This window comes from Pseudophryne corroboree, chromosome 2 (genome assembly GCF_028390025.1).
Source record: "Pseudophryne corroboree isolate aPseCor3 chromosome 2, aPseCor3.hap2, whole genome shotgun sequence".
In the NCBI taxonomy this organism is placed as follows: domain Eukaryota; kingdom Metazoa; phylum Chordata; class Amphibia; order Anura; family Myobatrachidae; genus Pseudophryne; species Pseudophryne corroboree.
This window is the reverse complement of record NC_086445.1, coordinates 333,767,569-333,792,277: the sequence shown is the minus strand read 5'-3', so window position 1 is coordinate 333,792,277 and position 24,709 is coordinate 333,767,569. Positions and strand designations below refer to the sequence as shown.

At 51.8% G+C, this 24,709-nt stretch overlaps 1 long non-coding RNA gene across 1 annotated transcript in view; it reads left to right on the top strand.

Annotated features, from left to right (window-relative positions):
* Positions 1 to 902: 902 nt before the first annotated feature.
* Positions 903 to 24,709, top strand: part of LOC135050784 (uncharacterized) — a 112,951-nt gene continuing 89,144 nt past the window's right edge. Inside the window, exon 1 of the long non-coding RNA XR_010241815.1 lies at positions 903 to 1,422. This is a non-coding gene — a long non-coding RNA (uncharacterized LOC135050784). The remainder of the gene's footprint in view (positions 1,423 to 24,709) is intronic.

Here is a 24,709-nt window from a genome sequence, read left to right as displayed (position 1 = left end):
CGCAGTGTCCCGCGGTGGGGGGGGGGGGCAGTTGGGAGGCTCTGTCACCCGCTGCCCTGCTTAGCAGAGCAGCGGTGAATAGACGCTGTGCGCATGCGCACAGCGTCTATTCAGTGCAGACGGAGGGATAGGGAGCATGCCAGCGGCTCACAGAGCGCTGGGCATGCCCCCTCAGTGACGAAAACGGGGGCGTGACTCGCGATCGCGGGTCCTCCCGCGAAACCACGCTCCCTTTCCGTAGGCCACGCCCCCTTTTTGGGAGCGCGCGCGGCTGTCCCGCTTCCCAGGAGAAGAAAGTTGGGAGGTATGTCTAACTGAGGTCTGGAGGAGGGTCATAGAGGGAGGAGCCAGTGCACACCAGTTAGACCAAAAGCTTTCTTTAGTTGTGCCCAGTCTCCTGCGCAGCCGCTATTCCCCATGGTCCTTACGGAGTCCCAGCATCCACTTAGGACGTCAGGGAAAATATATTACATCTGTATATGCTGTGAGCGTGGCCAGGCAGTTTAGATGACGTCACTTAATTTATTCATATGTGTGCCGCAATGCCAGATGGGGCGGCAAATTCAAATGTGCTCTTCTACTCTATGTGACTGTGTCATTGCTGTGTAGCGGGCATGGGTACGTTGCTGCCTGGCCGGCCGCCCTGTTACTGCTGAAACTGAATCTGCCATACAGTAGCAGCAGCACAGGACATCTGACAGGAAGACAGGGCGGGCAGCTAGTCGCCCCTGTCCCCATTACGACTGCCTCTCAGCGGTGACAACCTCGGCAGAGTGTTCCCGGGCCGGGCTCCCAGCAGCGCTGTGCACTAGTGATTCATGCGCTCGCTGGGCCCGGTGCAAAGACTGCAGTTCGCCGGCGGGTAGCCTGATCTGTGTAACCCACTGGAGCTGCAGTACTTCCACTACCTGCGGGAGCATGAGAACCAGAGGCCAGCTCACAGCAGCTACTGGGGAACCTCTGTGACCCTATGTCCCGCTCTATGCTCCTCCTCTACCTGACACTAATGTGCTCCTAGAGACGGGAGGTCACCGGCCACCTGTACCGCCCCCTGCTGCTGACAGTATTTTGGGTGGGTTACTATGGTGCGAGTGCCGGGCAGGAGGCACAGGACACATGCCCACTGTCAGCGCCCGTCATATGCTCCGGAGACCCGGCCCTAGCTATAGGCAACTGCCTATGGCATCGGGAAATCCTAGGGGCATCTGGGCAGGCAGAGCACAGCATACTACTGTCAGTGTCAGCACAGCTGTGAAAGTGAAACTACAGAGGAGTCCGATCAGGGGGCGTGGCTACACGGGTCACTGCTGCCTTCTGTGCAATGTGGGAAACTGAGGGGAGGAATGGCTCTGAGCTGCTGTGTGCTCCTGTAGTGAATACTGAACATTGTGATATGCTGCCATGTAATTGTGATGTGTTAAGGTAAGGGATGCACCATCTATAAGTGTACATGTATGTATAAGTGTGTGGCTGTGAGTATATATGTGTATAAGTGTGTGGCTGTGAGTATATATGTGTATAAGTGTGTGGCTGTGTGTATATATATGTGTATAAGTGTGTGGCTGTGTGTATATAAGTGTGTGGCTGTGTGTATATATATGTGTATAAGTGTGTGGCTGTGAGTATATATGTGTATAAGTGTGTGGCTGTGAGTATATATGTGTATAAGTGTGTGGCTGTGAGTATATATATGTATAAGTGTGTAGATGTGAGTATATATGTGTATAAGTGTGTGGCTGTGTGTATATATGGGTATAGGTGTGTGGCTGTGTGTATAAGCGTGTGTATAGGTGTGTGGCTGTGTGCATATATGGGTATAGGTGTGTGGCTGTGTGTAAGTATGTGGCTATGTGTATAAGTGTGTGACTGTATATTTGTACAGCTGTGTATATATGTGTATAAGTTTACGGCTGTGTGCATATATGGGTATAGGTATGTGCGGATGTATGAGAGCATCAGCGTGTGGACGCATGGAGGTATGAGAGCGTCAGCATGCGGACGTATGAGCGTCAGCGTGCGGACGAATGAGAGCATCAGCATGCGGAATTATGAGAGCGTCAGCGTGCGGACGTATGAGAGCGTCAGCGTGCAGACATATGAGTGCGTCAGCGTGCGGACGTATGAGTGCGTCAGCGTGCGGACGTATGAGTGCGTCAGCGTGCGGACGTATGAGTGCGTCAGCGTGCGGACGTATGAGTGCGTCAGGGTGCGGATGAATGAGTGCGGCAGTTTACGGATGTATGAGTGCGTCACTGTATGGATGTATGAGAGCGTCAGTGTGCCGATGTATGAGAGCGTCAGTGTGCGGACGTATGAATGTAAGAGCGTCAGTGTACGGATGTATGAGAGCGTCAGCGTGCAGATGTATGAGAGCGTCAGCGTGCAGATGTATGAGAGCGTCAGCGTGCGGATGTATGAGTGTGTGGATGTATGAGTGCGGCAGTGTGCGGATGTATGAGTGTGGCAGCGTGCAGACATTTGAGAGCGTCAGCGTGTGGTCGTATGAGAGCGTCAGCGTGCGGACGTATGAGTGCGTCAGCGTGCAGATTTATGAGAGCGTCAGCGTGCGGATGTATGAGTGCGCGGACGTATGAGAGCGTCAGTGTGCGGACGTAAGAGAGCGTCAGCGTGCGGACGTATGAGAGCGTCAGCGTGCGGACGTATGAGAGCGTCAGCGTGCGGACGTATGAGAGCGTCAGCGTGCGGATGTATGAGAGCGTCAGCGTGCGGACGTATGAGAGCGACAACGTGCGGATGTATGAGTGCGGCAGTGTACGGATGTATGGATATTTGAGTGCATCAGTGTATGGATGTATGAGAGCGTCAGTGTGCCGATGTATGAGACCGTCAGTGTGCGGACGTATGAATGTAAGAGCATCAGTGTACGGATGTATGAGAGCGTCAGTGTGCGGATGTATGAGAGCGTCAGCGTGCGGATGTATGAGAGCGTCAGCGTGCGGATGTATGAGAGCATCAGCGTGCGGATGTATGAGTGCGGCAGTGTGCGGACGTATGAGTGCGCAAGAGTGCGGACGTTTGAGAGCGTCAGCAAGTGGTCGTATGAGAGCATCAGCGTGCAGACGTATGAGTGCAGCAGTGTATGGATGTAAGAGCGTCAGTGTGCGGACGTATGAGTGCATCAGTGTGCGGTCGTATGAGTGCGTCAGTGTGCGGACGTATGAGTGCGTCAGTGTGCGGACGTATGAGTGCGTCAGTGTGCAGACGTATGAGTGCGTCAGTGTGCAGACGTATGAGTGCGTCAGTGTGCGGACGTATGAGTGCATCAGTGTGCGGACTTATGAGTGCGTCAATGTGCGGACATATGTATGTAAGAGCGTCAGCGTGCGGATGTATGAGAGCGTCAGCGTGCGGATGTATGAGAGCGTCAGCGTGCGGACGTATGAGAGAGTCAGCGTGCGGACGTATGAGAGAGTCAGCGTGCGGATGTATGATAGCGACATCGTGCGGATGTATGAGAGCGTCAGCGTGCGGACGTATGAGAGAGTCAGCGTGCGGACGTATGAGAGAGTCAGCGTGCGGATGTATGAGAGCGACATCGGGCGGATGTATGAGTGCGGCAGTGTACGGATGTATGGATGTATGAGTGCGTCAGTGTATGGATGTATGAGAGGGTCAGTGTGCCGATGTATGAGAGCGTCAGTGTGCGGACGTATGAATGTAAGAGCGTCAGTGTACAGATGTATGAGAGCGTCAGTGTGCGGATGTATGAGAGCGTCAGCGTGTGGATGTATGAGTGCGGAAGTATGAGTGCGTCAGAGTGCGGACATTTGAGAGCGTCAGCTTGTGGTCGTATGAGAGCGTCAGCGTGCAGACGTATGAGTGCAGCAGTGTATGGATGTAAGTGCATCAGTGTGCGGACGTATAAGTGCATCAGTGTGCGGACGTATGAGTGCATCAGTGTGCGGTCATATGAGTGCGTCAGTTTGCGGACGTATGAGTGCGTCAGTGTGCGGACGTATGAGTGCGTCAGTGTGCGGACGTACGAGTACGTCAGTGTGCGGACGTATGAGTGCGTCAATGTGCGGACATATGTATGTAAGAGCATCAGCGTGCGGATGTATGAGAGCGTCAGCGTGCGGATGTATGAGAGCGTCAGCGTGCGGATGTATGAGAGCGTCAGCGTGCGGACGTATGAGAGCGTCAGCGTGCGGACGTATGAGAGCGTCAGCGTGCGGATGTATGAGAGCGACATTGTGCGGATGTATGAGTGCGGCAGTGTACGGATGTATGGATGTATGAGTGCGTCAGTGTATGGATGTATGAGAGCGTCAGTGTGCCGATGTATGAGAGCGTCAGTGTGCGGACATATGAATGTAAGAGCGTCAGTGTACGGATGTATGAGTGCGTCAGAGTGCGGACATTTGAGAGCGTCAGCGTGTGGTCGTATGAGAGCGTCAGCGTGTAGACGGTTGAGTGCAGCAGTGTATGGATGTAAGAGCGTCAGTGTGCGGACGTATGAGTGCATCAGTGTGCTGACGTATGAGTGTGTCAGTGTGCTGACGTATGAGTGTGTCAGTGTGCGGACGTATGAGTGCGTCAATGTGCGGACATACGTATGTAAGAGAGTCAGCGTGCGGATGTATGAGAACTTCAGTGTGCGGATGTATGAGAGCGCAGCGTGTGGATGTATGAGAGCGTCAGCGTGCAGATGTATGAGAGCGTCAGCGTGCGGACGTATGAGAGCGTCAGCGTGCGGATGTATGAGAGCGACAGCGTGCGGATGTATGAGTGCGGCAGTGTACGGATCTATGGATGTATGAGTGCGTCAGTGTATGGATGTATGAGAGCGTCAGTGTGCCGATGTATGAGAGCGTCAGTGTGCGGACGTATGAATGTCAGAGCGTCAGTGTACGGATGTATGAGAGCGTCAGTGTACGGATGTATGAGAGCGTCAGCGTGCGGATGTGTGAGTGCGTCAGCGTGCGGATGTATGAGAGCATCAGCGTGCAGATGAATGAGTGCGGCAGTGTGCGGACATATGAGTGCGCAAGAGTGCGGACGTTTGAGAGAGTCAGCGTGTGGTCGTATGAGAGCATCAGCGTGCAGACGTATGAGTGCAGCAGTGTATGGATGTAAGAGCATCAGTGTGCGGACGTATAAGTGCATCAGTGTGCGGACGTATGAGTGCATCAGTGTGCGGTCGTATGAGTGCGTCAGTGTGCGGACGTTTGAGTGCGTCAGTGTGCGGACGTATGAGTGCGTCAGTGTGCGGACGTATGAGTGCGGACGTATGAGTGCATCAGTGTGCGGACTTATGAGTACGTCAATGTGCGGACATATGTATGTAAGAGCGTCAGCGTGCGGATGTATGAGAGCGTCAGCGTGCGGATGTATGAGAGCGTCAGCGTGCGGACGTATGAGAGAGTCAGCGTGCGGATGTATGAGAGCGACATCGTGCGGATGTATGAGTGCGGCAGTGTACGGATGTATGGATGTATGAGTGCGTCAGTGTATGGATGTATGAGAGGGTCAGTGTGCCGATGTATGAGAGCGTCAGTGTGCGGACGTATGAATGTAAGAGCGTCAGTGTACAGATGTATGAGAGCGTCAGTGTGCGGATGTATGAGAGCGTCAGCGTGTGGATGTATGAGTGCGGCAGTGTGCGGAAGTATGAGTGCGTCAGAGTGCGGACATTTGAGAGCGTCAGCTTGTGGTCGTATGAGAGCGTCAGCGTGCAGACGTATGAGTGCAGCAGTGTATGGATGTAAGTGCATCAGTGTGCGGACGTATAAGTGCATCAGTGTGCGGACGTATAAGTGCATCAGTGTGCGGACGTATGAGTGCATCAGTGTGCGGTCATATGAGTGCGTCAGTGTGCGGACGTACGAGTGCGTCAGTGTGCGGACGTACGAGTGCGTCAGTGTGCGGACGTATGAGTGCGTCAATGTGCGGACATATGTATGTAAGAGCATCAGCGTGCGGATGTATGAGAGCGTCAGCGTGCGGATGTATGAGAGCGTCAGCGTGCGGACGTATGAGAGCATCAGCGTGCGGACGTATGAGAGCGTCAGCGTGCGGACGTATGAGAGCGTCAGCGTGCGGATGTATGAGAGCGACATCGTGCGGATGTACGAGTGCGGCAGTGTACGGATGTATGAGTGCGTCAGTGTATGGATGTATGAGAGCGTCAGTGTGCCGATGTATGAGAGCGTCAGTGTGCGGACATATGAATGTAAGAGCGTCAGTGTACGGATGTATGAGAGCATCAGTGTACGGATGTATGAGAGCGTCAGCGTGCGGATGTATGAGAGCGTCAGCGTGTGGATGTATGAGTGCGGCAGTGTGCGGACGTATGGGTGCGTCAGAGTGCGGACATTTGAGAGCGTCAGCGTGTGGTCGTATGAGAGCGTCAGCGTGTAGAAGGTTGAGTGCAGCAGTGTATGGATGTAAGAGCGTCAGTGTGCGGACGTATGAGTGCATCAGTGTGCTGACGTATGAGTGTGTCAGTGTGCGGACGTATGAGTGCGTCAATGTGCGGACATACGTATGTAAGAGAGTCAGCGTGCGGATGTATGAGAACTTCAGTGTGCGGATGTATGAGAGCGCAGCGTGTGGATGTATGAGAGCGTCAGCGTGCAGATGTATGAGAGCGTCAGCGTGCGGACGTATGAGAGCGTCAGCGTGCGGATGTATGAGAGCGACAGCGTGCGGATGTATGAGTGCGGCAGTGTACGGATGTATGGATGTATGAGTGCGTCAGTGTATGGATGTATGAGAGCGTCAGTGTGCCGATGTATGAGAGCGTCAGTGTGCGGATGTATGAATGTAAGAGCGTCAGTGTGCGGATGTATGAGAGCGTCAGTGTGCGGATGTATGAGAGCGTCAGCGTGCGGATGTGTGAGTGCGTCAGCGTGCGGATGTGTGAGAGCATCAGCGTGCGGATGAATGAGTGCGGCAGTGTGCGGACATATGAGTGCGCAAGAGTGCGGACGTTTGAGAGCGTCAGCGTGTGGTCGCATGAGAGCATCAGCGTGCAGACGTATGAGTGCAGCAGTGTATGGATGTAAGAGCATCAGTGTGCGGACGTATGAGTGCGTCAGTGTGCGGACGTATAAGTGCATCAGTGTGCGGACGTATGAGTGCATCAGTGTGCGGTCGTATGAGTGCGTCAGTGTGCGGACGTATGAGTGCGTCAGTGTGCGGACGTACGAGTGCGTCAGTGTGCGGACGTATGAGTGCGTCAATGTGCGGACATATGTATGTAAGAGCATCAGCGTGCGGATGTATGAGAGCGTCAGCGTGCGGATGTATGAGAGCGTCAGCGTGCGGATGTATGAGAGCGTCAGCGTGCGGATGTATGAGAGCGTCAGCGTGCGGATGTATGAGAGCGTCAGCGTGCGGATGTATGAGAGCGGCAGTGTGCGGACGTATGAGTGCGTCAGAGTGCGGACATTTGAGAGCGTCAGCGTGTGGTCGTATGAGAGCGTCAGCGTGTAGACGGTTGAGTGCAGCAGTGTATGGATGTAAGAGCGTCAGTGTGCGGACGTATGAGTGCATCAGTGTGCTGACGCATGAGTGCGTCAGTGTGCGGACGCATGAGTGCATCAGTGTGCGGACGTATGAGTGCGTCAATGTGCGGACATACGTATGTAAGAGAGTCTGCGTGCGGATGTATGAGAACGTCAGCGTGCGGATGTATGAGAGCGTCAGCGTGCGGATGTATGAGAGCGTCAGCGTGCAGATGTATGAGAGCGTCAGCGTGCAGAAGTATGAGAGCGTCAGCGTGCGGATGTATGAGAGCTACAGCTTGCGGATGTATGAGCGTCAGCGTGCGGACGTATGAGTGCGTCAGCGTGCGGACGCATGAGTTCATCAGTGTGCGGACGCATGAGTGCGGCAGAGTGCGGACGCATGAGTGCGGCAGAGTGCGGACGTATGAGTGCGTCAGCGTGCAGACGTATGATTGCGTCAGCGTGTGGACCTATGTATGTAAGAACGTCAGCATGCGGATGTATGAGAGCGTCAGCATGCGGATGTATGAGAGCGTCAGCGTGCAGATGTATGAGAGCATCAGCGTGCAGATGTATGAGTGCGGCAGTGTACGGATGTATGAGTGCGTCAGTGTATGGATGTATGGGAGCGTCAGTGTGCACGAGGAGCCTGACTGCCAGCAGGGAGAGATGGTAAGTATTTCTCTCTCTCTCTCTCTCATATGTCCTAGAGGATGCTGAGGACTCCAAAAGGACCATGGGGTATAGACGTGATCCGCAGGAGACATGGGCACTTTAAGACTTTAAATGGGTGTGAACTGGCTCCTCCCTCTATGCCCCTCCTCCAGACCTCAGTTAGATTCTGTGCCCAGAGAGACTGGACACACACTAGGGGAGCTCTACAGAGTTTCTCTAGAAAAGACTTTTGTTAGGTTTATTATTTTCAGGGAGCACTGCTGGCAACAGGCTCCCTGCTTCGTGGGACTGAGGGGAGAGAAGCAGACCTACTTCTGTGAGTTCAAAGGCTCTGCTTCTTAGGCTACTGGACACCATTAGCTCCAGAGGGTCTGATCACTTGGTATAGCCTAGCTGCTCTTTCCCGGAGCCGCGCCACCGTCCCCCTCACAGAGCCTGAAGAGAGAAGCCGGGTGAGTAACAGAAGCAAAGAAGACTTCAGTGAAGGCGGCAGAAGACTTCAGATCTGCAGAGGTACCGCGCAGCGGTCGCACTGCGTGCCACTGCTCCCACACACAAGCGGCACTACATGGGTGCAGGGCGCAGGGGGGGCGCCCTTGGCAGCAATTAAACCTCTTTTAAGGACTGGCACAGCAGTATACAGTGCATAGGCACTGTATACAGACCCCCGCCAGTATAAATAAAAGCGGGACACTAGCGCGCCATTTAGGAGGCGGGGCTTTGTCCTCCAGCTCTAAACAGCGCCATTTTCTCTTCACAGCAAGCTGCAGAGACGCTGGTCATGGCCCTTCACTTCTGTCACAAGTAACAGGGTGCAAAAACAGGGGGGGGGGGCGGGCAGAGCAAATTTGGTGTTGTATATATTTATATATAAAAGCGCTGCTAGGTCTGGGGCATTGTATATTCCTTCAGACCGGGCGAGTTGCTGGGTGTGAGCTGGCAAACTCCCTCTCTGTCTCTCTGAAGGACCTTACTGTGGGTCTGTCCCCTATAGCCCAGTGTGTTAGTGGGCGTCGGTACGCGTGTGTCGACATGTCTGAGGCTGAATGCTTGTCCCAGGAGGAAGCTGGTGTGGGGGCGGAACAGAGTGCGGGAGTGAATCTGTCTGCACCGCCGACTGCTGATTGGGTGGATATGTGGAGTGTCTTAAATGCAAGTGTGGCTTTGTTGCATAAAAGATTAGACAAATCTGAGTCTCAGAACCAAGCATGGAGACAATCCATGGGAGATGTTTTGTCACAAACTCAGACCCCCTCGGGGTCACAGAAATGTTCGTTTACCCAGATAGCAGACACAGATACCGACACGGATTCGGACTCCAGTGTCGACTATAGTGATGCCAAATTGAATCCTAAACTGGCTAAGAGCATTCAGTACATGATTGTGGCAATAAGGGACGTGTTACATATCACGGAAGACCCTGCTGTCCCTGAGACAAGGGTTTGTATGTGTGAGGATACTGGGTTCAAAATCACTCAGTCACGGTGGTAGATGAAAAACCAACAGTGGTTTATTGACAGAATAGGTTATAACACAGTTCAGCACACTTCTGTGATCCAATTCTACACGACAATTCCCTCCTGGAACTCCTGACAGAACATTACTTCTTAGTCAGTCTCCTGCCACTCTCTCACGTCCCCTGTTTGCTATTATCAAACCTTTGTCTTTTTCTACAATAAGGCGACACCCCCAGAACAGTTTCACATGCCCAGGCATGTCCCCTAGGCCACAATAGATGTTATCTAAAGTAACCTTACTTAATCTGATTGTGTGGCCTGGAATCCATTGTGTGGGGAAGAATGAGGGGGGTGTATGGCCTGACATCTGAGACTGGCTGTATCTACACAACAGCAAACACACAGGTTATCTGATCAGTCATATTGGGAAAACATTATTTTACAAACTATAACACAATAACCATTACATTCATATATATATACATTGAAAACATAACTGTACCCTTGTAACAATAACATCATACAATATAATACGATATTGCCTAATACATAGCCAAATACAGATCATCAATCAGTGTAGTCCATGGGTCAGACCAGGGCTAGGGAAGTAGCTGCGTGTCTTTTACCACTGTGTGACACAACGCGCCGGCTGTGTTGTCACATTTCCTCCCTCTACTTCCAAGCCCGGTGTCCTGGGTGGCTTAAGCTTGCTGAGAGTAATGGTATTCTCCTGTACCCTGGGTATTTGTACCGAGGGATTTCCTGGGCTTGCTCGGCGCTTGGTCTGGTTCCTGCTGACGGGACAGGCCATCTGCGTTCCCGTGATCTCTGCCCTTTTTATGAGAGATAGAGAAATTGTATAGTTGTAGGGCTAAGCTCCATCTCAGCAGTCGTCCATTGTCTCCGGCAGTGCGCTGTAACCAACTAAGGGGACTGTGGTCTGTTACCACTGAGAACTCGCGCCCGTACACATATGCCTGCAATTTCTTGAGTGCCCAGACTATGGCCAGGCACTCCTTTTCAATAGTGGCATAGGCTATCTCACGGTCCATAAGTTTTCGGGAGAGAAAGGCAACTGGGTGTTCACAACCATCCTCCCCTACTTGGCTCAACACAGCTCCTATTCCACAACCCGAGGCATCTGTTTGCACAATGAACCGCCGGCGGAAGTCGGGGGCTGCTAACACTGGGGATTGGGACAAAATGTCCTTCAGCTGGGAAAAAGCCTGCTCACACTCTGGGCTCCAGTCAATTTGTCGGGTGTATTTTTTTGTTGTTAGGTCAGTCAGGGGTTTGGCAATGGTGCTGTACTGGGGCACAAATTTACGGTAGTACCCTGCTGTTCCAAGGAAGGCCCGCACCTGCTTTTGGTTAGTGGGCCGAGGCCATTTCAGGATGGCCTCAATTTTAGCTGGCTCTGGACGAATATGGCCTCCGCCAACCCTATGCCCGAGGTACAACACCTCTGCCATCCCCATCTGACATTTGTCAGGTCTGATTGTTAACCCTGCCTTGCTGATCCGTGCCAACACCTGGGCCACATGCTGCAGATGCTCCTCCCATGTCTGACTAAAAATGGCTATGTCATCAAGGTATGCCTGGGCAAAGTCCTGACACCCTGTCAGTAGGTGATCTATGGTACGCTGAAAGGTGGCTGGGGCATTCTTCATCCCAAAGGGCATGGCAGTAAATTCAAAGAGCCAAAATGGGGTGCTGAATGCAGACCTCTCCTGTGCCTCCCTGGTAAGGGGTATCTGCCAGTATCCTTTGCTAAGATCCAGAGTGGATACATAGCGTGCCATTCCCAACCTGTCTAACAGCTCATCTACCCGGGGCATGGGGTATGCGTCTGTCACTGTCACCTCGTTCAGCCTCCTATAGTCCACGCAGAAGCGGGTACTGCCATCTTTCTTGGGCACTAGGACTACGCTGGCGGCCCAGGGACTATGGGACGGTACAATAACACCAAGCGCCAGCATTTCATCGACCTCCCTTTTGATCATATCAATCACCCTGGGGTTCACCCGATAAGCGGGTTGCCTAGTGGGCCGGGCCTCCCCGGTGTTGACATGATGGGACACTACATGAGTGCGCCCTGGCCTGCTTGTGAATTGTGGCCTCTCTACCTCCAATACCTCCCTCATCTGTAGGGCCTGGGTTTCTGTTAATTGCGAGCCTATGGGAACCGCCTCCACTCCTAGGTCCCTCTTGGTGGCTGCTAGAATGTCAGGGATGGGGTCAGTCTCTGGGTCATCCATAGGTGGGCAACAGATTGCCACCGCCCCTATCTCCCTGGTGACATATTTCTTTAACCTATTTATGTGGTAGGTACCCACCCGCTTCCCTGTTTGGTCTAGGGCAATAATGTAATCTACCCGTCCCTGCCTATCCACTACAGTATAAGGCCCTGCCCAGGTCGCCTGTAACTTATGCTTTCGGGCAGGTACTAGCACCATCACTTTCTTTCCAACCTCTAGTTCCCTGTCCTGCGCTCGTTGGTTATAGTACCGGCACTGTCTTTCCTGCGCGCCCAGGGTGTGGTCATGCGCAAGCTGCATCAGCCTGTGCAGTTTCTCCTTCATTTGGACTACATATTCCAAGATGGGAACCTCAGGTTCCTGAAATGACCCTTCCCAGCTTTCCCTGACTAGGTCAAGTGGTCCCCTTACCCTTCGGGCATATAGTAACTCAAAAGGAGAGAATCCGGTTGAATCCTGCGGCACTTCGCGGTACGCGAATAATAGCTGTTGCAAGGACTTCTCCCAGTCTCCCCCCTCCGATTCAGCAAATGCCCGCAGCAACTGCTTTAGGGTCGAATTGAATCTCTCACAGAGCCCATTAGTCTGGGGGTGATAAGGGGTGGTGCGTAAGGGATGGACCCCAAAGTTGTCCCATACTGTCTGCAGCAATTCCCCTTGAAATTGCGTACCCTGATCAGTAACTACTTCTTGGGGAAATCCTACGCGACTAAAAATATCCATAAGAGCCTGGGCGATATGTTCAGCATCTATGGATGCCAGTGCCACTGCCTCAGGGTATCTAGTCGCGTAATCAACTACAGTCAGTATGTATCTCTTTCCTGTTCGGCTCGGTTTCTTAAAAGGCCCCACAATGTCCATGGCCACTCTCTTAAATGGCTCACTTATGACAGGCATGGGTTGTAGGGGAACCCGGCGTGGGGGTCCCCCGAGGCGTTGGCAGACCTCACATGACTCTCTATACTGTTTTACCTCCTGGTTAACCCCAGACCAGAAGAAATGTCGCAGCAGCCGGGCACGGGTTTTCCGAACCCCTAAGTGGCCTGCTAAGGGAATGTCATGGGCAAGGGCCAGCAACCGGGCACGGTACTGCTGTGGAACAATCAACTGTTTTCTTAGGACCCCGGGCTCTAATGGGTCTGCTTTTGCTGGCACCCGGTACAGTCTCCCCTCCTCCCACATAATGCGATCCTCCTGAGGCCCCCAATCTGTTCGTCCCGCTGCCCTGCGGAGGCTAGCTAGGGCTATCCTCCTGAGGCTTCCCTAAAGGCTACCCTATCTACTTCCCCCAGATTCTCATCACAGTCAGGCAAGTCTGGTACAGGGTTACTTACCGCCAACGGTTCACGGTTTGTGGCTGTCACTTCCACAGGGACTCCAGGTGCTGGTATGAGAGGGTCCTCATGCACTGTCTCCAATGCCTGTGCTTGGCTTCGGGTGATAGCTCCCACAAAGTAACTAGCCAATCCAGCACTCAGATCGTTGCCCAGAATGACGTGAGTGGGTAATCCATCCAAAAGTCCCACATTTACTTCTCCAGAGTCCAGGCCCCAGTCCAGGTGTACCCTTGCCATAGGTATTACAGTGATCTGCCCTCCTGCCATGGAAATTTTAACTTTCCTTTTCTTCAGTATCTGGCAGGGGGGAATTAATTCTGGCCGTATAAGGGTGATAGAAGCTCCAGAGTCTCTCAACCCTTGCAGCTCCTTCCCATTAACTTTTACAGGTTGTAGGTGGGTCTTCATATTATCCGGGGTGGATTTCCCAATAGCTGCTACCACCTCTACTTGGTATGCTACCTCCTCCGCCTCTGGCGCATCAGAAAAGTAGTCCACCTCGCCCGTTCCAAATGATTCGTGGCACACAGCCACCCGCGACATGGCAGATTGGGTACCTGGGAATGGCCGTCTTACCCGTGTACAGTCACGAAGTAAATGCCCCACCTGGTCACAGTTGTAGCAGCGTCGGCTTGCAGGTGACGCTGGTCCCCGAGACCTTGAATTTCTGGCTAGGGAAGCTGGGGTATGTATTGGGGCCGGCCGGTGGGGGAGCAATGGTAGATCACGATCCTGTTGGGGCCGTCGGAGGGTTGTCCTCTCCTCTGTATTGGCACCTCTCCACCGAGGCCTGTTAGCTGTGAACTCATCTGCTAGGTGTGCTGCTTTTTCCGGAGTGGTAGGGTTCCGGTCTGCCACCCACTCCCTGATCTCTGGAGGCATCTTGTTTAGCAGCTGCTCCAAAATAAAAGCATTTTTAATGTCTGCTACAGTAAGGGCCTTCTTCACAGCCAGCCACTTATCACAGTTCCTCCGCAGCAAGTTATTGAACTCTATAAATTAGGCATCTCCTTTCCGCGCCATAGACCGGAACTTTATGCGATACGATTCAGCGGTCACCGCATATCTGGCAAGCAGCACACTCCGTACCTCCTCATATACCAGGATCTGCTCTGGACTCAGGGCAGGGAATGCCTCCAGTGCCCGCCCTCTCAGACTGGGTACCAAATATCGAGGCCACTCTGTTGCCTCAATTCCATGCATTATCATAACAGATTCAAACATCTGCAAATGAGTATCAATATCCGAACTGACCTCATCAAAAGGTGGGACCTCATTATACCTCAGCCGGGATGTCTGCCTTACCGCTACTGCCGGGGCGGTTATACCGGTTTGCGCCCCCAATGCGGCTCCCAGTACTGATGCTCCTTGTCCTAGGGCTGCCAGCAACTCCCGCAACTGGTCTGTACTTCCAACGGCCAGTGCAGGGCTCGTTGTAGCAGTTCCAGTGGTTCCTTGACCCTCGGCCTGCTCTGGGATGCAGTCCTCATCATCCTCCTGCCCAGGGTGTTCTTGGTCCCATTCAGCTAGCTTTGCCATTAAGACTGCTCTGGTGTCCGATGCATTAAACTCAATCCGTCTTGTTCGACAGAGGTCCTGTAGTTGATCCTTCTTGCTGTATCGGTAACATAGCGGGGCAGAATCCATTGCCTGCTGTGGTTTATACCTTTCTGCTGGTGTCTTGAGTGATCCCACTGCTGCCGCCAAATGTGAGGATACTGGGTTCAAAATCACTCAGTCACGGTGGTAGATGAAAAACCAACAGTGGTTTATTGACAGAATAGGTTATAACACAGTTCAGCACACTTCTGTGATCCAATTCTACACGACAATTCCCTCCTGGAACTCCTGACAGAACATTACTTCTTAGTCAGTATCCTGACACTCTCTCACGTCCCCTGTTTGCTATTATCAAACCTTTGTCTTTTTCTACAATAAGGCGACACCCCCAGAACAGTTTCACATGCCCAGGCATGTCCCCTAGGCCACAATAGATGTTATCTAAAGTAACCTTACTTAATCTGATTGTGTGGCCTGGAATCCATTGTGTCGGGAAGAATGAGGGGGGTGTATGGCCTGACATCTGAGACTGGCTGTATCTACACAACAGCAAACACACAGGTTATCTGATCAGTCATATTGGGAAAACATTATTTTACAAACTATAACACAATAACCATTACATTCATATATATATACATTGAAAACATAACTGTACCCTTGTAATAATAACATCATACAATATAATACGATATTGCCTAATACATAGCCAAATACAGATCAACAATCAGTGTAGTCCATGGGTCAGACCAGGGCTAGGGAAGTAGCTGCGTGTCTTTTACCACTGTGTGACACAACGCGCCGGCTGTGTTGTCACAGTATGTATAAGGGAAAGAAACCTGAGGTAACGTTTCCTCCCTCTCATGAACTGAACACTCTTTCTCTGACGTCCTAGTGGATGCTGGGGACTCCGTAAGGACCATGGGGAATAGACGGCTCCGCAGGAGACTGGGCACATCTAAAGAAAGATTTAGGACTATCTGGTGTGCACTGGCTCCTCCCCCTATGACCCTCCTCCAAGCCTCAGTTAGATTTCTGTGCCCGGCCGAGCTGGATGCACACTAGGGGCTCTCCTGAGCTCCTAGAAAGAAAGTATAGTTTAGGTTTTTTATTTTACAGTGAGACCTGCTGGCAACAGGCTCACTGCAGCGAGGGACTAAGGGGAGAAGAAGCGAACCTACCTAAGTGGTGGTAGCTTGGGCTTCTTAGGCTACTGGACACCATTAGCTCCAGAGGGATCGCACACAGGACTCGACCTCGTCGTCCGTTCCCGAAGCCGCGCCGCCGTCCCCCTTACAGAGCCAGAAGCAAGAAGGTCCGGAAAATCGGCGGCTGAAGACTTCTGTCTTCTCCAAGGTAGCGCACAGCACTGCAGCTGTGCGCCATTGCTCCTCATGCACACCACACACTTCGGTCACTGATGGGTGCAGGGCGCTGGGGGGGCGCCCTGAGCAGCAATATTAACACCTTGGCTGGCAAAACTGACACCATATATAGCCCCAGAGGCTATATAGGTGTAAATTACCCCTGCCAGAATAACACAAAAAGCGGGAGAAAGCCCGCCGAAAAAGGGGCAGAGCCATCTCCCTCAGCACACTGGCGCCATTTTCCCTCACAGCTCCGCTGGAAGGATCGCTCCCTGACTCTCCCCTGCAGTCCTGCACTACAGAAAGGGTAAAAAAGAGAGGGGGGGCACTAAATTTTTGGCGCAGTATATATATATAATACAAGCAGCTATAGGGGAAAACACTCTGTATAGTGATATCCCTCTGTTATATAGCGCTCTGGTGTGTGCTGGCATACTCTCCCTCTGTCTCCCCAAGGGGCTTTGTGGGGTCCTGTCGACTGTCAGAGCATTCCCTGTGTGTGTGCAGTGTGTCGGTACCGCTGTGTCGACATGTATGATGAGGAAAATGATGTGGAGGCAGAGCAAATGCCTGTAAATGTGTTGTCACCCTCTGAGGGGTCGACACCTGTGTGGATGGACTTATGGAAGGAATTACGTGACAGTGTCAGCTCCTTACATAAAAGGTTTGACGACATAGGACAGCCGGCTACTCAGCTTGTGACTGTTCCAGCGTCTCAAATGTCATCAGGGGCTTTAAAACGCCCGCTACCTCAGATGGCAGACACAGATGTCGACACGGATACCGACTCCAGTGTCGACGACGATGAGACTAGTGTACCCTCCAATAGGTCCACCCGTTACATGATTGAGGCAATGAAAAATGTATTACACATTTCTGATAGTACCCCAGGTACCACAAAAAAGGGTAATATGTTCGGTGAGAAAAAACTACCAGTAGTTTTTCCTGCATCTGAGGAATTAAATGAGGTGTGTGAGGAAGCCTGGACTTCCCCCGATAAGAAATTGATAATTTCTAAACGGTTATTGGCAGCGTACCCTTTCCCGCCAGAGGATAGGTCACGTTGGGAAACATCCCCTAGGGTAGATAAAGCGCTTACACGTTTATCAAAACAGGTGGCACTACCGTCTCAGGATACGGCCGCCCTAAAGGATCCTGCTGATAGAAAGCAGGAGGCTACCCTAAAAGCTATATATACACACACGGGCATTATATTGCGACCAGCGATTGCATCAGCATGGATGTGCAGTGCTGCTGCTGCGTGGTCAGATTCCCTGTCGGATAATATTGATACCCTGGATAGGGACAATATTTTGCTGACAGTAGAGCATATAAAAGACGCTGTCTTATACATGCGTGATGCACAGAGGGATATTTGCCGGCTGGCATAAAAAATAAGCGCAATGTCCATTGCCGCCAGAAGGGGGTTATGGACTCGGCAGTGGTCAGGTGATGCCGATTCAAAAAGGCACATGGAAGTTTTGCCTTATAGGGGGGTGGAACTGTTTGGGGATGGTCTTTCAGACCTCGTTTCCACAGCTACGGCTGGGAAATCGACATTTTTGCCACAGGCTACCCCACAGCAAAAGAAAGCACCGTATTATCAAGTACAGTCCTTTCGGCCCCATAAACGCAAGAGGGCTCGAGGCGCATCCTTTCTGCCGAGAGGCAAAGGTAGAGGGAAAAAGCTGCAGCATACAGCCAGTTCCCAAGAGCAAAAGTCCTCCACCGCGTCCGGTAAGTCCACAGCATGACGCTGGGGCTTCACAGGCGGACCCGGGTACGGTGGGGGCCCGTCTCATAAATTTCAGCACACAGTGGGCTCTCTCACAGGTGGATCCCTGGATCCTTCAAGTAGTATCTCAGGGGTACAGGCTGGAATTCGAGACGTCCCCCCCCCCCCCCCCCCGCCGTTTTCTAAAATCTGCCTTACCAGCAACTCCCTCTGCCAGGGAGGCAGTGTTGGTGGCTATCCAAAAACTGTATTCACAGCAAGTGATTGTCAAGGTACCCCTCCTTCAGCAAGGAAAGGGTTACTATTCCACAATGTTTGTGGTACCGAAACCGGACGGTTCGGTGAGACCCATCTTAAATTTAAAATCCTTGAACACGTATATCAGAAAGTTCAAGTTCAAGATGGAATCGCTCAGGGCGGTTATTGCGAGCCTGGACGAGGGGGATTACATGGTCTCTCTGGACATCAAGGATGCCTACCTGCATGTCCCCATTTACCCTCCTCACCAGGAGTACCTCAGATTTGTGGTACAGGACTGTCACTATCAGTTCCAGACGCTGCCGTTTGGGTTATCCACGGCACCGAGGGTCTTTACCAAGGTAATGGCCGAAATGATGATACTCCTTCGCAAGAAGGGAGTTTTAATTATCCCGTACTTGGACGATCTCCTGATAAAGGCGAGGTCCAAGGAACAGTTGGTAGTGGGGGTAGCACTTTCTCGGGAAGTGCTACAACAGCACGGCTGGATTCTCAATATTCCAAAGTCACAGCTGGTCCCGACGACACGTCTTCTGTTCCTGGGAATGATTCTGGACACAGACCAGAAAAAAGTGTTTCTTCCAGTGGAAAAAGCAGAGGAGTTGTCATCTCTAGTCAGAGACCTCCTAAAACCGGGACAGGTGTCGGTACATCAATGCACACGAATCCTGGGAAAAATGGTAGCTTCGTACGAAGCAATTCCATTCGGAAGGTTCCACGCAAGGACTTTCCAGTGGGACCTGTTGGACAAATGGTCCGGGTCCCATCTCCAGATGCAACAGCGGATAACCCTGTCGGCAAGGACCAGGGTGTCGCTGCTGTGGTGGCTGCAGACTGCTCATCTACTAGAGGGCCGCAGATTCGGAATACAGGTCTGGGTCCTGGTGACCACGGATGCCAGCCTTCGGGGCTGGGGTGCAGTCACACAGGGAAGAAATTCCAAGGACTGTGGTCAAATCAGGAGATTTCGCTTCACATAAATATTCTGGAGCTAAGGGTCATTTACAATGCCCTAAGCCAAGCAAGGCCCCTGCTTCAGAACCAACCGGTACTGATCCAATCAGACAACATCACGCAGTCGCCCATGTAAACAGACAGGGCGGCACAAGAAGCAGGAGGGCAATGGCAGAAGCCACAAGGATTCTCCGATGGGTGGAAAATCATGTGTTAGCACTGACAGCAGTGTTCATTCCGGGAGTGGACAACTGGGAAGCAGTCTTCCTCAGCAGGCACGACCTCCTCCCGGGAGAATGGGGACTTCATCCAGAAGTCTTCCAAATGCTGGTAAACCGTTGGGAAAGACCACAGGTGGACATGATGGCGTCCCGCCTCAACAAAAAGCTAAAAATATATTGCGCCAGGTCAAGGGACCCTCAGGCGATCGCTGTGGACGCTCTAGTAACACCGTGGGTGTACCCGTCGGTTTATGTGTTTCCTCCTCTGCCTCTCATTCCCAAGGTACTGAGAATAATACGAAGGCGAGGAGTGAAAACTATACTCGTGGTTCCGGACTGGCCAAGAAGAGCTTGGTACCCGGAACTTCAAGAGATGCTTTCAGAGGACCCTTGGCCTCTGCCGCTCAGACAAGACCTGCTGCAGCAGGGGCCCTGTCTGTTCCAAGACTTACCGCGGCTACGTTTGACGGCATGGCGGTTGAACACCGGATCCTGAAGGAAAAGGGCATTCCGGAGGAAGTCATCCCTACCCTGATCAAAGCCAGGAAGGATGTCACCGCAAAACATTATCACCGCATTTGGCGGAAATATGTTGCTTGGTGTGAGGCCAGGAAGGCCCCAGCGGAGGAATTTCAACTGGGTCGATTCCTGCATTTCCTGCAAGCAGGGGTGACGTTGGGCCTCAAATTGGGGTCCATTAAGGTCCAGATTTCGGCCCTGTCGATTTTCTTCCAGAAAGAACTGGCTTCACTGCCTGAAGTTCAGACTTTTGTCAAAGGAGTTCTGCATATTCAGCCTCCTTTTGTGCGCCCAGTGGCACCTTGGGATCTCAATGTGGTTTTGAAGTTCCTGAAATCACATTGGTTTGAACCACTTAAGACTGTGGATTTGAAATATCTTACGTGGAAAGTGGTCATGCTGTTGGCCCTGGCTTCGGCCAGGCGTGTGTCAGAATTGGCGGCTTTGTCATATAAAAGCCCTTATCTGATTTTCCATATGGATAGGGCAGAGTTGAGGACTCGTCCTCAGTTTCTCCCGAAGGTGGTATCAGCGTTTCACTTGAACCAGCCTATTGTGGTGCCTGCGGCTACTAGGAACTTGGAGGATTCCAAGTTACTGGACGTAGTCAGGGCCCTGAAAATTTATGTTTCCAGGACGGCTGGAGTCAGGAAAACTGACTCGCTGTTTATCCTGTATGCACCCAACAAACTGGGTGCTCCTGCTTCTAAGCAGACTATCGCGCGCTGGATTTGTAGCACTATTCAGCTGGCGCATTCTGCGGTGGGACTACCGCAGCCTAAATCTGTAAAAGCCCATTCCACAAGGAAGGTGGGCTCATCTTGGGCGGCTGCCCGAGGGGTCTCGGCTTTACAACTTTGCCGAGCTGCTACTTGGTCAGGGGCAAACACGTTTGCAAAATTCTACAAATTTGATACCCTGGCTGAGGAGGACCTGGAGTTCTCTCATTCGGTGTTGCAGAGTCATCCGCACTCTCCCGCCCGTTTGGGAGCTTTAGTATAATCCCCATGGTCCTTACGGAGTCCCCAGCATCCACTAGGACGTCAGAGAAAATAAGAATTTACTCACCGGTAATTCTATTTCTCGTAGTCCGTAGTGGATGCTGGGCGCCCATCCCAAGTGCGAATTGTCTGCAATACTTGTAAATAGTTATTGTTACACAAATCGGGTTGTTATTGCGAGCCATCTGTTCAGAGGCTCCGTTGTTATCATACTGTTAACCGGGGTTCCTATCACGAGTTATACGGTGTGATTGGTGTGGCTGGTATGAGTCTTACCCGGGATTCAAAATCCTTCCTTATTGTGTCAGCTCTTCCGGGCACAGTGTCCTAACTGAGGCTTGGAGGAGGGTCATAGGGGGAGGAGCCAGTGCACACCAGATAGTCCTAAATCTTTCTTTAGATGTGCCCAGTCTCCTGCGGAGCCGTCTATTCCCCATGGTCCTTACGGAGTCCCCAGCATCCACTACGGACTACGAGAAATAGAATTACCGGTGAGTAAAATCTTATTTTTTGAAAGGGCTTGGGAAACTCCTGACTAAAAGTTACTGATTCCCAAGAGAATTTCTATGGCATATCCTTTTCCCTCTGAGGATAGGATAAGGTGGGAGTCAACACCCACGGTGGACAAAGCTCTAGCGTGGTTGTCCAAGAAGGTGGCGCTGCCGTCCCCTGACACGGCAGCCCTAAAGGATGGAAACTACCTTGAAATCTATTTATGTCACTACGGGTATGCTGCTCAGGCCGGACGTGGCATCGGCATGGGTGAGTAGCGCTATTGAAAAGTGGGCAGATACCTTGTCATCTGAAATAGACACCCTGGATAGGGATAGCGTGCTTTTGACGCTGGGTCATATCAGGGACGCTGCGGTCTATTTAAAGGAGGCTGCGAGAGATATTGGCCTCTTGGGATCAAGGGCCAATGCCATGGTAATCTCGGCTAGGAGAGTGTTGTGGACTCATCAATGGAATGGTGATGCTGACTCTAAAAAGGCTATGGAGGCTCTGCCCTATAAAGGTGGCGTTTTGTTTGGTGAAGGCCTTGCAGACCTGGTATCTACAGCTACCGCGGGTAAGTCATCTTTTCTACCTTTTGTCCCTCCACAGCAAAAGAAAACGCCTCAGTATCAGATGCAGTCCTTTCGGTCTAATAAATTCAAAAAAGGACGAGGGTCCTCCTTCCTTGCCGCTAGAGGTAAGGGAAGGGGAAAAAGATCGCCGGCTGTGGCAAGCCCCCAGGAGCAGAAGTCCTCCCCGGCTTCTACCAAGTTCACCGCATGACGCTGGGGATCCACTGCGGGAGTCAGCACCAGTGGGGGCACGTCTTCAGCTCTTCAGTCGGATCTGGGCTCACTCAGGCATGGATCCTTGGGTGCTGGAAATTGTGACCCAAGGGTACAAACTAGAGTTTCAAGACGTGCCCCCTCACCGATTTTTCAAATCGGCCTTGCCAGCTTCTCTTCTGGAAAGGTAAGTAGTGTGCGCTGCAATACAAAAGCTGTGTCAACAAGAAGTCATTGTCGCGGTACCCCCGTCACAACGAGGAGAAGGGTTTTATTCATGCCTGTTCGTGGTCCCGAAGCCGGATGGCTCGGTCAGCCCGATTCTGAACTTAAAATTCCTCAACCTGTATTTGAAAAGATTCAAATTCAAAATGGAATCTCTCCGAGCAGTGATATCCAGTCTGGAAGGGGGGGATTTTATGGTGTCAGTCGACATAAAGGATGCTTACCTACATGTCCCCATAAATCCTCCACATCAATCTTACCTGAGGTTTGCTGTTCAGGATTGTCATTACCAATTTCAGACGTTGCCGTTTGGGCTTTCCACGGCTCCGAGGATTTTCACTAAAGTAATGGCAGAAATGATGGTGCTCCTGCGAAAGCAAGTTGTCACAATTATCCTGTACTTGGACGATCTCCTGATAAAGGCGAGATCAAAGGAGCAGTTACTAAGAAACGTTGCGCTCTCCCTGACAGTGCTGCAACAATATGGTTGGCTCCTGAATTTGACAAAGTCACAGTTGGTTCCGACAACACGGCTGTCATTCTTGGGCATGATTCTGGACACGGACCTGCAGAGAGTTTTTCTCCCAGTGGAAAAAGCTCTGGAAATCCAGAACATGGTCAAAGGGATTCTGAAACCGGCAAGAGTGTCGATTCATCAATGTACTCGGGTGCTGGGGAAGATGGTGGCGGCCTACAAGGCCATTCCGTTTGGCAGGTTCCATGCCAGGGTGTTTCAGTGGGACCTGTTGGACAAGTTGTCCGGGTCTCACCTGCACATGCACCGGAAAGTAAGCCTATCTTCCAGGACCAGAGTTTCTCTCCTGTGGTGGCTCCAAAGTTCTCACCTCCTAGGGGGACGCAGGTTCGGGATCCAGGATTGGATCCTGGTGACCACGGATGCAAGTCTCCGAGGCTGGGGAGCGGTCACACAGGGGGAAAATTTCAAAGGAAAATGGTCAAGCCAGGAAGCTTGTCTGCACATAAACATTCTGGAATTAAGAGCCATCTACAACGGCCTTTTACAAGCGGAACATCTCCTTCGAGGACTGCCAGTCCTGATTCAGTCGGACAACATAACAGCAGTGGCGTACATAAACCGCCAAGGCGGAACAAGGAGCAGAGCAACGATGGCGGAGGCCACAAGAGTTCTCAGCTGGGCGGAAAAACATACAAGCGCTCTCTCGGCGGTGTTCATTCCAGGCGTGGACAACTGGGAAGCAGATTTCCTCAGCAGACACGATCTCCATCTCGGAGAGTGGGGTCTTCATCAAGAGGTCTTTGCAGAAGTGACAAGTCATTGGGGAATTCCTCAAATAGACATGATGGCGTGTCGCCTCAACAAGAAACTTCAGAGCTATTGTTCCAGGTCGAGGGACCCTCAAGCCAGTGCGGTGGACGCCCTGGTGATGCCCTGGGTGTTTCAGTCGGTCTATGTGTTCCCTCCACTTCCACTCATTCCAAAGGTGATAAGCCTCATAAGAAGAACAGGGGTTCAGGCGATACTCTTTGTTCCAGATTGGCCACGGAGCGCCTGGTATCCGGATCTTCAGGATCTGCTCATAGCAGATCCCTGGCCTCTTCCTCTAAGAGAGGATCTGTTACAGCAAGGGCCGTGCGTGTTTCAAGACTTACCGCGGTTGCGTTTGACGGCATGGCGGTTGAACGCCAGATCTTAGCCCTGAAGGGTATTCCCGGTGAAGTCATCCCTACACTGCTTAAAGCAAGAAAGGAGGTAACGGCGAAACATTATCACCGTATTTGGAGAAAATACGTGTCTTGGTGTGAAGCCAAGAAGGCTCCTACGGAAGAATTTCAGCTGGGTCGTTTTCTACATTTTTTTGCAGGCCGGTGTGGATGCGGGCCTAAAGTTGGGCTCCATTAAAGTCCAGATTTCGGCCTTATCGATTTTCTTTCAAAAAGAATTGGCCTCCCTTCCGGAAGTTCAAACTTTCGTGAAGGGCGTTGCACATCCAACCTCCATTTGTGCCCCCGGTGGCACCATGGGACCTTAACGTGGTGTTGCAGTTCCTTATGTCACATTGGTTTGAACCTTTACAGAAGGTTGAGTTAAAATTCCTCACTTGGAAAGTGGTCATGCTATTGGCCTTGGCATCCGCAAGGCGGGTGTCGGAATTAGCGGCCTTGTCTCACAAGACTCCCTATTTGATCTGCCATGTGGATAGAGCGGAATTACGAACTCGTCAACAATTTCTACCAAAGGTGGTTTCTTCGTTTCACATGAACGAACCTATTGTGGTGCTTGTGGCTACTGAAGCCTTGGCTGATTCGAATTCTCTCGATGTAGTCAGAGCTTTGAAGATTTATGTCACCAGAATGGCTCGTATTAGGAAAACAGAGGCTCTGTTTGTCCTGTATGCTCCCAAGAAGAT